We start from the raw sequence: 12,558 nt of genomic DNA on the forward strand, positions 1-12,558 counted from the left end.
CAACAATATCCAACTAACTTATTGAAATTAAACTATTGATACCTTGTTCTCTATCTAGATAACAAAGTTAGTCCACTTTTTGTTTTGTAACATTCCCTTTTCGAAGTGTGTTGGATGATGGTGATATTTGACCTCCTATCAAAACATGGAAAATGGACTAGTTAAACTAATTAATATGCAATCTATAATTTCACAATGACTTTCATTTTGTTCATTGTCTAATCCCTTCCCTCTATTTAACATTTTGAGGCTTGGCTAGGAATTCTTGTATGTAGAGGCGAGCAAAGGCAAATAGCATGCAAGGAAGGATATCACATTGTGCGAAGGGCATCAATTCGAGCCAAGGTAAGAAATTTGGTCATCACATACACACAACCTACATTTAAAACATATATATATTTATTCACAATTCCCAATCTACATTTGTGATAATGATCCATACCCATATTCTTATGCTCATGAGAGTGATCAAGAGGAAGAGCCAGATGTCTGCGATCGAGATCTAGGGTAGATTTTTAGCAAATGTTTATGATAATCAAACCATTTTGCACCATTACATGAATAAATATCCTCCAATTTAACCTTGAATCCACCCTTTGTTCACGAAACTGACAATGCCTTACTCTGCAACTCCAATTTTTGGACCAAAAAGGGAGAAAAATAAAATCCCGTGTAAGCTCCAAATGAATCCTTAAGATCCTTTAAAATCCACTAAAGATCATCAAAATCTATCAAATTTTTTTTGCAATATTTGAATTACCACCACGAATCCAAGCAAAAGAAGGCAATATCAAAATTGTCCATTTACAAAAAAACAAATGGACTTTGAAGCTCCCGGATCGAGACCCATGCGGGGGCAGAGGAGCCTATTATTTTATTTCTGGTTCTAAGCCTATCAACGCTAAAAAAAATTCTCAGAGGAGAAATAAAGAGTCTGAATTGTTTTTTAGTTCAATAGTTGGTGGGTATTAATTTCAAAGTTTTGACCCACGAGAATTTGTATATTTCTACTCACTTATCGCCGACTTTAGCACTGAATCAGGTCTCATAATGTGATCCTATTAGGGCGCAAAATTCAGCACAAATTATGCATAGTCTAGTTCCCTCAAGTTACTTTTTTTCCATAAAAAAATTATACATATAAATGTTACAAGAATATAACATTATTCTCAAATAAAATAAAAAATTAATAAAATACTTTCAATAGAATAACCATAATTTCAATAATCCACTATATTCAGTATAGATTAATTTAATTAGCTCTAATTGATTGCATAAAGTAAGTTAAAATGAGGAACGAAACAAAATTGATATACACATTAGTGGTAAGGTGCGTTAAATGGAGAAAAATACTAAACTCAATTAATATTTATGTTGTAAGGACAATTATACTCTATTCAAAATATAGTCTACCAATAATCTTGCCCCTACACTTATTTTTTTCATTGTTGATAATTAGATTTGATTGGTGTACTAAAAATTATTGTCATTGTTGTGTATTACAGGATCCAGAGGAGGCCATGGACATAGGATGTGGATGACGTAGAACTACTAAATCGCAGAGAGGAAAGTGGGTCGAATAAGATATAACAACATAATATGTAGATATAATACAGGTAATAAGATAAAGCAACCTCAACCAAGGAGGAATATCTTTATGAATTCACAAATACTACAACATAGAGGAGAGAGCCAATTTTTTTTCCATGAGGCCTTTCAGGTCAAACTTATTGGTTGAAAATGCACAAGAATGGTGATTAAATGTGATTATATGATCAAGGGAAATGTTTGAAAATTAGGATGGCCATGTGGGATAGGGATGTTGGATACTTTTCTTGTCGAAATTTTGGCTTGATGTATATACCTAGGGTCATAAAATTATTTTTTTTTCAACTCCAAATTAACATGATATCAATATGTCAAATATATGACTAAAGTGAAGTTTTGTGTTGGATAGCATATTCATTGAAATGATATAATTGGTGTACTAAACATTATTGACTATGTTGTGTATTATAGGAGCCAGATGAGGCCATGGCAACAGATCATGTCATATCAAATGAGGACACAATGGATGACGCAAGACATTAGGTACTCAAATTTTGACTTAACTTAAGAAAAAATTATATAATGAAATTTTTTGATACACCCATCTTTTTTCACAATATTATTAAAATTTATATTGTATTATCCAATCTTGACAGAAATCTCGAGGCACAAAAACTCTGCCTTTTACCCTATGAAATCCATGCAATTTGGAGTATTCTTGAACAACAAAGATATATATGTGAAAAATTAAAAATATTTAACTGTATTAATATTACCTATGAATAAAAAAAATACTCTTCAAGTTGAATCATTCAATTTGGCCTTGAAATCAAGGTCGGGCATGCATTTTTGTGAAGCAGGCCACAATTTCCTTGCTTCACTAAAATGCATGCCCAAGATTCATTTCTTGGCCAATTGGTTGATTCAAATTAGATACTATTTAATTACTAATTTTACACACTAATTTCTTCCAGTAAGTTTTGTTGTTCTCAAACTATTGACACTTTTGGGGAGAAAACATGAACTATGATCGCTCCAACAATTTCATTTACATTAACTTCGACCTTCAGATCACTAAATTAGAAAAAAAAAAAATATATTAATGTTACTTATGAGTAAATAAATACTCTCTAAGTTGAATCATTCAATTTTTTCCTTGAAATGAAGTTTTGGCATGCATTTTTGTGGAGCAGGCCAAAATTGCCTTGCTTCACTAAAATATACACCCAGACTTCATTTAATGTCCAATCTGATTGATTCAAATTGTAGATTGTTTATTTGATTATTTTACAAACTTTTACATTATTATATCTTTACTTTGAGCTTAAATATTTATACTTCATATTTCATACAACATTATAAGTTTTGCTTCGACTTGCCTGATGTGAAAGTTATGATTAAGTGGGAAACATAGTTATGTAGGATATTTGTCATACATGATGCAAGGATATATCCTAAGGTTAGGACTTGTCTAATCATGTCCCATTTCAAATTTCATTACCAAGAGTGTAATTTAAGCAGACTTGGATTTCAGTGTATAACATTTCCTTTATGAAAATGACTATGATATGTTGCATAATATGGTTTTATATTTAGGTTGGAATGATCATTATCACACATTCAATTAAGCACAAGTCCTAGTGTGCATTTATTTGAGGCACACAAACATTGATTTTAACCCTATGAAATCAATACAATTTGGCATATTCTTGCACAAAAGAAATTTCTATGTGCAAAATTAATGTTAATTATGGGTAAAAATGTACTCTCTAATCTGAATCATTCAATTTGGCCTTGTAATGAAGGTTGGGCATGCAATTTTATGTAGTCTGAAATTGCCTTACTTCACTAAAATGCACGCCAAGTCTTTATTTATTGTCCAATCTAATTGATTCAAATTGTAGACTATTTATTTAATTATTTTACACACTTTTGAATTATTATATGTTTACTTTGATCCTTAAATAATTTTTCTTCAGATTTCATAAAACATTCCAAGTTTTGCTTCATCTTGCATTATGTGAAATTTGTGCATAGATTTTACTTCACCTTGTTGTTGGGCAGAAAATTTGTCCTTTTAATTCAAAGCAATAGTTTCAACTCTTCACATTAATTGTCAATAAGGTAGGCTTTTTTATTGCAAGGTTATTACGAAAAATATATGCAAGGGAAAATGATGACTATTGCTAATTATTCTCAAGCTCAATCATTGTAATCACACTCTCAACAATTCAACACTCTGGCAGTTGCACTCTCAAACCTTCTTCACACTCTCAAGAAATAAACACGCAATGCAAAATAAAACCATTGTGCTACACTGTCACTCTTATTCAGGAAAGAACAACACCCCTGGAAACCATCCTCTCAATAAATGTTGAAACACACATTCAAATGAAATTAACACACCATCAAATTATAGCAAGAATTAAATAATTGTCACACAAGCAAAGGGACCGATCCGGGACCTATGCCATTACACAATATAGAGGTTAGAATTATGTAATCATTACATCATGAAAAATACTAATAATAATATTAACAACAATCACACATGAATTATAACTAAGAGGAAATAAATTAAATAGTTACAATACCTTCCTAACCAGTGATCCCTGCTAAGAAGGAGGGCCCTTCCTTCCTAGCAGGGATCGATACAATACATAGCACACAAGTTAGTCAACAGAAAGGTTGGGAAACAATAATGATTGAGATTGCATTTGTAACACCCTCCTCCCACATCTACCCATGTAACCAGCGAACCAGGATAAACATGTGATGGGAAGTTACTATGATATGGTTCGACCTCCTAAGTCACCTTAAGGAAGTGGAACTGATAGAAATACACCATACAGACCTTCCACATTAGCAATAGGACTCCCAGGAACCATCCCAACCTCCCAGGTAACCAACCCATAGGTCCTACTGAGGTTTTATACCATTAGACTCTCAGACACCCCATTGATATGGGCATGCATGCGTCTAGGAGGCTTTGCACGCTCCCACAACATGGGTATGCTTGCGTCCAGGGATTTTTTGCCTAGTGTTGTGCCTATGTCCCCAATATTTGAGCCACTTTTCTAGACCCAGAGCCCAGGTCACTGCCCAAAACTTAATGACACCTTCAGGGATGAAAGATAACAACAGAACAATGATACAAATGCAATTACTTAAATGAGGACTTGATAATACCCCTATTAACCATGATAGGCATTTCATCGAACATGTCACAGTTACGTAATCTATAGGTTTAAACAACAAATCTGAGCATAGGGGTATCATACTCATCTGATAATCGCTAAGAAGAATTGATGCCTCAACACATTAGCTGCAGTTTCATCTATTTGGCCATAGATACATTGTTCATTTGTTTACAAGTAAAAACAAGATGAGAGCCATACATAGCCACTGTCATAATACATGTCCATAACCAGCATAATAATGATGAGCCTCATCATTGGGTAATTATATGGGCCTTAATTCACCTCCTAGCTTAGTCAAACCAACTATTCTCAAAACTTATTGCATGGTCTTGATTATATTTTGTTTATGAAATGAGTTAGAGTTGGATATTTTGCTTTATGGTCTAATGTGCATTTAATGCAGGAGTAAAGGATAAAAGCAAGGAATTTTGGCAAAGACCTTGGTCAAAACACGAATGGGACAAGGGAGGGGAATTATAGGAGGTAAATCCTCCTCATTTACTACCCCTCCGTTCGAATATTCCTCCATCATCTCGGAGTGCAAACAGCCAAATCATGAGGACTAGAAGGCAGCCGAGAAAGTGAAAGACAAAGCACTAGTTTATCTCGAGTTTGGGAGACGAGCCTCCTTAATTTTAAGGAATTCGTTGGAGACTTTAGATGTATAAGTAGAGAGGCCTAGGACCTCAGTAGGATTTGGATTTTTTATTGTAAAACTCTACTCTATTTTTGAGTTGCAAGACTTGTGACAGTTTTTGATGTAATCCATGGTTTTGATAATAAGAATGAGTTTTGTTTTGAGCCAGCACTAAGCTAACTCAGAGGGTTGAAGCTCTTGGGTTAGGGCCCAACCCTAGTAGCCAAGGTTCTTCTTTATTGTACATGTATGCTAGCATAGATTCATGGTTTAATTGTTCACTTGCTTAAGTAGCTGCATTTTCATTACAGCGGTGTAGAGTAGATTGGTTATATTTTAGTTTGCTTCCATTTGTGCCTTCTTTCAATTAGCAGGTTAGCAAGGAGAAAAATATCACCGTAAGGTTTTCAGCAGGTGTCTCGGCCTCACCTCCTCCCTCTGGGACCATGACTTGAGGAAGAGACCCTTCAGCAACCCCAAAAACACAGATTTCTAGTTCTTGCATGAGCTTTGGAGTTTGTTATCTTGATTCAGTACTTGGTTCATTGCATTTTCATCTTTTTCCATCATCTCTTTCTGCAGTAAGATCTCACTCATGTTCTCAATCCCTTCAACACTTTCTTCATGCATAATATGGGTAATTGATTCATGCTTTTCTAGTTTATGAGAATGTATCTTGTTGCATAATTCTTGGAAGAAACACACATTTTAAGAATTGCAGGTATTTCAGGAGGAGGTTTATACTTCATCACCAGCATCCATCTTCCACCTCAACCATCTCTTGTTCCACCATCACCCTCACTATTTTTTTTGTCCTTTTTTATTGAAATTCCCCTAGACACATTGAGTGAATCTAGCCATCTCTTCTCTTGGATATTGACTCATGAGTGTTCCTAGACCTTCTAACACCCTATCCCACTCATCACACACCCTTTCCAAGCTTCCCAACACCTCACAATTAGCTCTCAGTTATATCATGTAGGTTTCCTATGATTCCTACAGGATCATCGTGTAGGTTTCTAGTACATCCTGTAGGTTTTCCTGAAACAGCCTGTTTTGAGGCTGAATTGATGGGGAACCTCTAGGAAGTCACAAAAAGCCTCCTAGGACCCTTCCACACCATCCAACCACTCCCTAAACCTTCTAGCCATCCTCAACCACCTTCCATCCACCTGTCACATCCACAAGAACAATTAAATTGCATGCTTGATTTTACCAAAGAAAACCAAAAAAGTGAAAATAGATTTAGTTTAGTTTTCTTACTCACACATTAGTATGGTTTGATGCTATTTACTTCTATAACTTAGATAGCAGCATTAGGTTAGTGTTGATTTAGCAATTATGCTTAGCATAGTTGTTTAAATGGTTAATTAGGATATGGTGTGATTTAGCATTACATGTTGTTGTTTTCCTCATTACTGCAGTAGGGTAGCTCTCTTAGAATAAATTTTTTCTTCTTCCATCAAAGAATCAAGCTTCTTATGACTCTATAGAAGTCTGGCTTGGAACCCCTATGGTCTCTTACCGAATGAACAGTGATAACAGGCAGGACCTTCACTTTTACTTGTGCATATGGCACTGTCACCTCCAAGTTTGTACGAACCCCGGGTTGATAAGTAAAGTTGGTAGCCAGGATTCACAACATCCTTGCTGCAATACTGGTGCTCATCACTTTTTGATTGTAAAACTCTACTCTATTTTCGAGCTACAAGACTTGTGCAATGACGCCAAAAAGTGATGAGTGTTAGTATTGCAGCAAGGATGTTGCAACTCCTGGGCCTAGACCATACCAGCAGGGTATGCAAGGGTCATCCCATGCATATTACAACCCCAACCAAACCACATCTATACCTTCTTAGGGACATGTTGAAGCCCCAAAAATCGGGTCGACAATAAGGGGGATACCCGCCCGGTCCGGACCTTGGTTGGCAGCTCCTTATCTGTTTGGTATAGCGGGTCCGACTGGGGATAACAGGACCAGTTTCCAAATCTATGGGTGTGTGTGTGTAGAATTGGATGTTGTTGATCTAACAGTTCCTATCTAAGCTATTCTAATTCAAGCTTTAATCTAATTCTATGCTATTGTAATCTAATAAACATCACATCTAAATCTATGCTAACTCGGGATATAATTCTTCTATTATGCGATCTAAAGAGATTTCAAATAACAATTGGTAATAAAGATCATTCAACAATTATAAGAAAGGAAATCAATTAAGATGAACCACTTCGCATAAAAAGTTAGGCGAAACAGTTGTGAACAGCATATCGCATAATAAGCTATTCATACATTAAACATAAATAAATAGCTACCACCGTACAAAAGTGCCAAATGATAACTCAAGCATTCATGCAATAACATATAAACAACTAAAAATTGTATATCACTTTAACATATAAGCAGAAATGGTCAAGAGATAAAAGTACCATTTATGAATGGTCCTACTCATAAGCTTCAAGCAACAATGATTTATCTCTCCTTGCTCTAACATCTACTAAGAGTACAAAAGTGCAACATCAGTAGCAGATATCAAATGAAAACATCAACAAATCTTGATCCATTCATTCACCAAAACCTCCTCTAAGGGTGCAAAATTGCATGTTCTGAGGACAAGTTTTTGATAAATTTCTAGACCCTTCTCTAAATGCATGAGAAGGGTTTAAATACTACTAACTAAATAACTTAATTACACAGATTCAGGATACAATTTAAATGACTGCCCTTTTTCTAAGCAAAACTATTTCTAAAAATTAAATCTAATATCTAACTATTTCTGCATTTGCTCCTTAATGTTGTGAGCATTCAATATTTGCCTGGGTAGAGTCGGCTGACTATCTTCTGCTTTTGGTTGAGCTAAGCAAACAGAAATGGCAAGAGCTAGCACCATCTTTTCAGCAAAATAGAAGATATACTCGAGAGTCATCCTCTGACTATGTGGATTTACTGTGTATGCTCAGTAATAATCCAAATTCTACTTGGCTAATCCTCAAATTGCCTCTGCCTTTTCTTTCTTGCGTTTTCCGGGCTTATGGGTGACTCGGTGGTTAGGGACTTTGCTTTTTGAACAATTTTCTCAGCGATGCGCAAGCGCATTAAAAACTGCCTTCGTTCTTTGATCCGGGCCTTTCTGGTGCATTTTTCGCCTTTTAGCGCCTTTTCCTTCACCGGGTATAAGCTTCAAAATTTTGTAAACATACTGCTTTCGTGAGCTTCTGACCTTGAGCGTTAAATCACTTGTTGATATCAGAATTTGTTAAACTACTCATTCAACCATCATTGTGACTGAAAGATCTGTAACGGATAGCTCTACGGCGTTCTGTGAATTTTCGGCTCCGTTGCATGCGATATCCATTCATGAGGGCATCTCTTCTCTATTTCCGAGCATTGGAGCTTTACCCTTTTCCTTTATCGCTCCTTGCACATTGCTTCATGTTGTTTCTTTTTTTCATTCCTACAGTTCACCCATGAGGAGAGAGTAATGATAATACAAATCGACAAGAAATCTCTAAGTTCTACGGATGTACAAAAACATGCCACCTGACGTGAACTAACTCTTCGAAAAACACAAAACTGTCTTTCATTAACACTTGGCTTATCATTTATTAATTTTCATTAAAGCACGTATCCAATTTTTGGTTTATGGACAGCTTTTCTTGAATGTTGAGTCGGGGAAAATTTGCGATGGACAATTTCTGTGATTCGCATCGCATCATCACAGTATCATGTTATCGCATTTTCATCAAGATGTGTTATCGCAGGCTTGCCCGATCGCGCTTATCGTAAGATCGCAGATCACAGATTTGTTACAATCGTTAAATGGTTATGTGTTTTTTATGCGATATATGTTATATGCGATATTGCATATCGGCCATCGGCGATTTTTTAAGGTTTTCGAATATGAGCGTTTCTTAATGCATGCGATGCGATGGAATTCGCGTCGCACTTCTCACAGTTTATCCTTTTACTCACAAGGAAATGTCCTATCTTCTCCGCGCGATGCGATGTTTTCTTAAGGAGTAGAATACATAAGTCTTAATTGAATTTTTTACTAAGGGTCCCCACTTACTTAGTGTTATTGCTAATACTAAATAAGGAGGGGGGTTGTTGGTGGCCACAACAATTGGCGATTCACTTGGAAGAACCAGTTATCTCTGTTTTTCTATTGAATTTTTCAAACTTCCAAAACAGAAAATTTTTCAGAAAATTAAACTTTGTCATGAAAAGATAGATTACATTATGCTTTAAACTGTCAATGATATTTTGTTTCAACCTCTTTCTATTCTAATTATTTGCTTCCTCGGGCTAGTCCTTGTATTTACATCAGCCATTACTTGGTCTTGTAAAGATAAAGTAAAGTCTCCTCTGTAAACCATTTTTAAATATGCTCATTTGTCGTAGGTAGAGCCTATGCTGCCAGCAGGCGTTTATAGCCTCGACAGGGTTACCTGTTACCTAGCAATGATCTTGTATCCTACTGAAGGTGACCTACAACTTTTCACAGAAAAATCCATATCCACACTTATTGCTTTGATTTTCTTTTTATTCTTAAAGAACAATGTCTTGGTTTGGTAGCCAAATTATGACACAGTCACTCACTTGATTTATAACTTTGCTAAACAAGCTGGCTCGTGATGAGACCCCTTGTCTTTTGATTGCAACAATCTTGAGTCATTGCCCTGTTGTGGTGGGCAGTATTGGCAAAGTCAGCAAGTTATAATATCTGTGATCATGATAAGCCGACTCGTGATGAGACCTCTCATTCTTCAAGATATAGTGTATCCTTGGATTATTCCTCTGAAAGCTGCGATTTTCCTTAGCAGGGAGGAAGTCATTGTTTCCTTAAGATAGATCTGGACGAAAATAATAGAGTTTTTTGGAAACAGCTATTCTACAGAGAATCTTCATTTTGTTATTGATACCTTTCATTGTACTGATATAAAACAATTTCTTCACCAAAGGTTGCTTTCATCAAATTTTTTGAAGTTGAAACTAGTATCATATCTAGGCTAAAGTTTTTAACTATATCTGTCAATAATAAAGATCAGTTTTCAGAAAGATTTGCTATTTATATAAACGAAAAGCTCAAAATCTGAAGAGAATTGGTGTCTTTTTCGTAAATACCTAATGTAAACCACTCACAACTGGTTTTATTATGCAAAGAAAAACTATTCTACAAAAATAGAAGAATAATCTTCTATGGAAAATATTTCTTGAGAATTTGTCCATTAACAGGCAAAGGATCCCTTTTACCTGCTAAATCCTGTAACACAAATGTTGATGGACCTATGACTTCAACAATCTGAAAAGGACCAAGCCACATCCTTTGAAATTTTTTATGTTTGCCCTTTTCTTCATGAGCCTTATCCCACTTTAAAACTAAATCTCCCATCTGAAAATATTTTCTGGTCATTATGTTTGAATCAAAAGAGGATTTTACTAGTGCTTGATGATGAGCCTGTGTTTTCTTAGCTTGTTCTCATTGTTCTTCTAATTTAATTATTTCCATTTGTCTTAGCTGTAAGGAGGAAGTGGGTACTTCATCAATGTATTGTACTAAAGACAAAGAGGGAAAGGCTAAGTGAGTCGGAAGAACCACTTCTTTCCGATAAACTAAATTAAAGGGAGAAGTGTCGATTGAAGCTTTTTGCATTATCCTATCTGCCCATAAAGCATATATCAAAGCATTATGCCAATTCTTTTGATTCTGGTCAACAGTAATTTTAATAATCCTGATTAGATTTTTATTTGTTGACTCAGCTAACCCATTACCTTGCGGATAGTAATTGGCCGAATATTTAAGTTTGAATCCTCTTTTAAGTTCAAATTCAGTCATTACATTTCCAGAAAAGTATGATGCATTATCAAACATTAAAGCGGATGGCAATCCAAACCTAGTGAATATAAATTGATCTATGAACTCAATAATATTTTCAGAATTAGCTGTCTTGAGCGAACTACTTCTACCCATTTAGTAAAATAATCTGTTGCCGTGAGGATGTATCTATGCTGCTTAGAAGAGTGAGGAACAATCTCACCTATTATTTCCAAGCCCCACTGACTGAAAGGTTGCTCGATGTTTACCGGCTGTAGTGGCAGGGATGGCTTCTTTTGTCTTCCAGCAGTAATTTGGCAGACTTGACATCTTCTCACGTAATTGTGCGAGTCTTTGAACAACGTAGGCCAGTAATATCCCGCGCGTAATATTTTATGTGCAGTAGCATCTCCAGCGTAGTGTCCGCCTGCTGGCCCATCGTGGAGATCCTGCAAAACTTTTTCAGCTTCAGTTTTCTCAAGACAGCTAAGAAGAATAGAATCATAATTTTTTCTAAAAAGAATGTCATTTATGAGCTGATATTGTTTAGCTTTCAATCTTAGAGCTCTTTTCTTATTATGATCAAGGTGTGAAGGAGCATACCCGTTCTTAAGATAATAAATGACATCAGCATATAATGATTCTGCATCGTTTAGGCTTACCTCACACATTTGTACCTCTTCAGATGGAATTTCATAAATTTGCGATGCTCCGGCCAGCATTTTGTAGAAGCCTTGACCTCTTACAATGTTTGCTGGTTTGATCTCAAGGTCATATTCCTGTAATGCAGTAACCCAATTGGCCCTTTTCTCACCCACATCCTTCTGTACTAGAATATTCCTTACCGCTGGAAACGGTACTATGATCTTAGTATGGGTTTTAAGTAAGAAAGATCTGAAGTATTTGACCGCTTTGAAAACAGCATAATCCTGTTTCTCCACGTTTGAATAATTTAGTTCAGCACCCTGTAAATTTGAGCTAAAAAACGCAATTGGAGCTTCCGCTTTTTCTTGATTCGCTTGAGTTAAAATCGCAACATATGACTTATCTGAGGCAAATGTGTATAAAATAAAAGGTTCTGAAAAATTCGGAGTCGCTAAAGATGGAGCATTAATAATAGCTTGCTTGATCAGGTTGAATGCTTCATGTTCATCTTGACCACATTTAGAATTTGAATTCTTTTTAATCATGGTTTGCAAAGGAGACACGATTCGTGAAAAATCTGGAACGAATCTCTTTACAAAATTGATTTGACCAAGGAAAGATTGCATGGCTTTTTTGTTATGAGGTAGGGATATTTCAGAAATTTCTTTGATTCTATCGGGATCAATGTGAATACCGGATTTTGACACTATGAATC

Source organism: Pinus tabuliformis, chromosome 8 (genome assembly GCF_031772625.1).
Source record: "Pinus tabuliformis cultivar Carrire ecotype Pingquan chromosome 8, CPIR1, whole genome shotgun sequence".
Classification (NCBI taxonomy): domain Eukaryota; kingdom Viridiplantae; phylum Streptophyta; class Pinopsida; order Pinales; family Pinaceae; genus Pinus; species Pinus tabuliformis.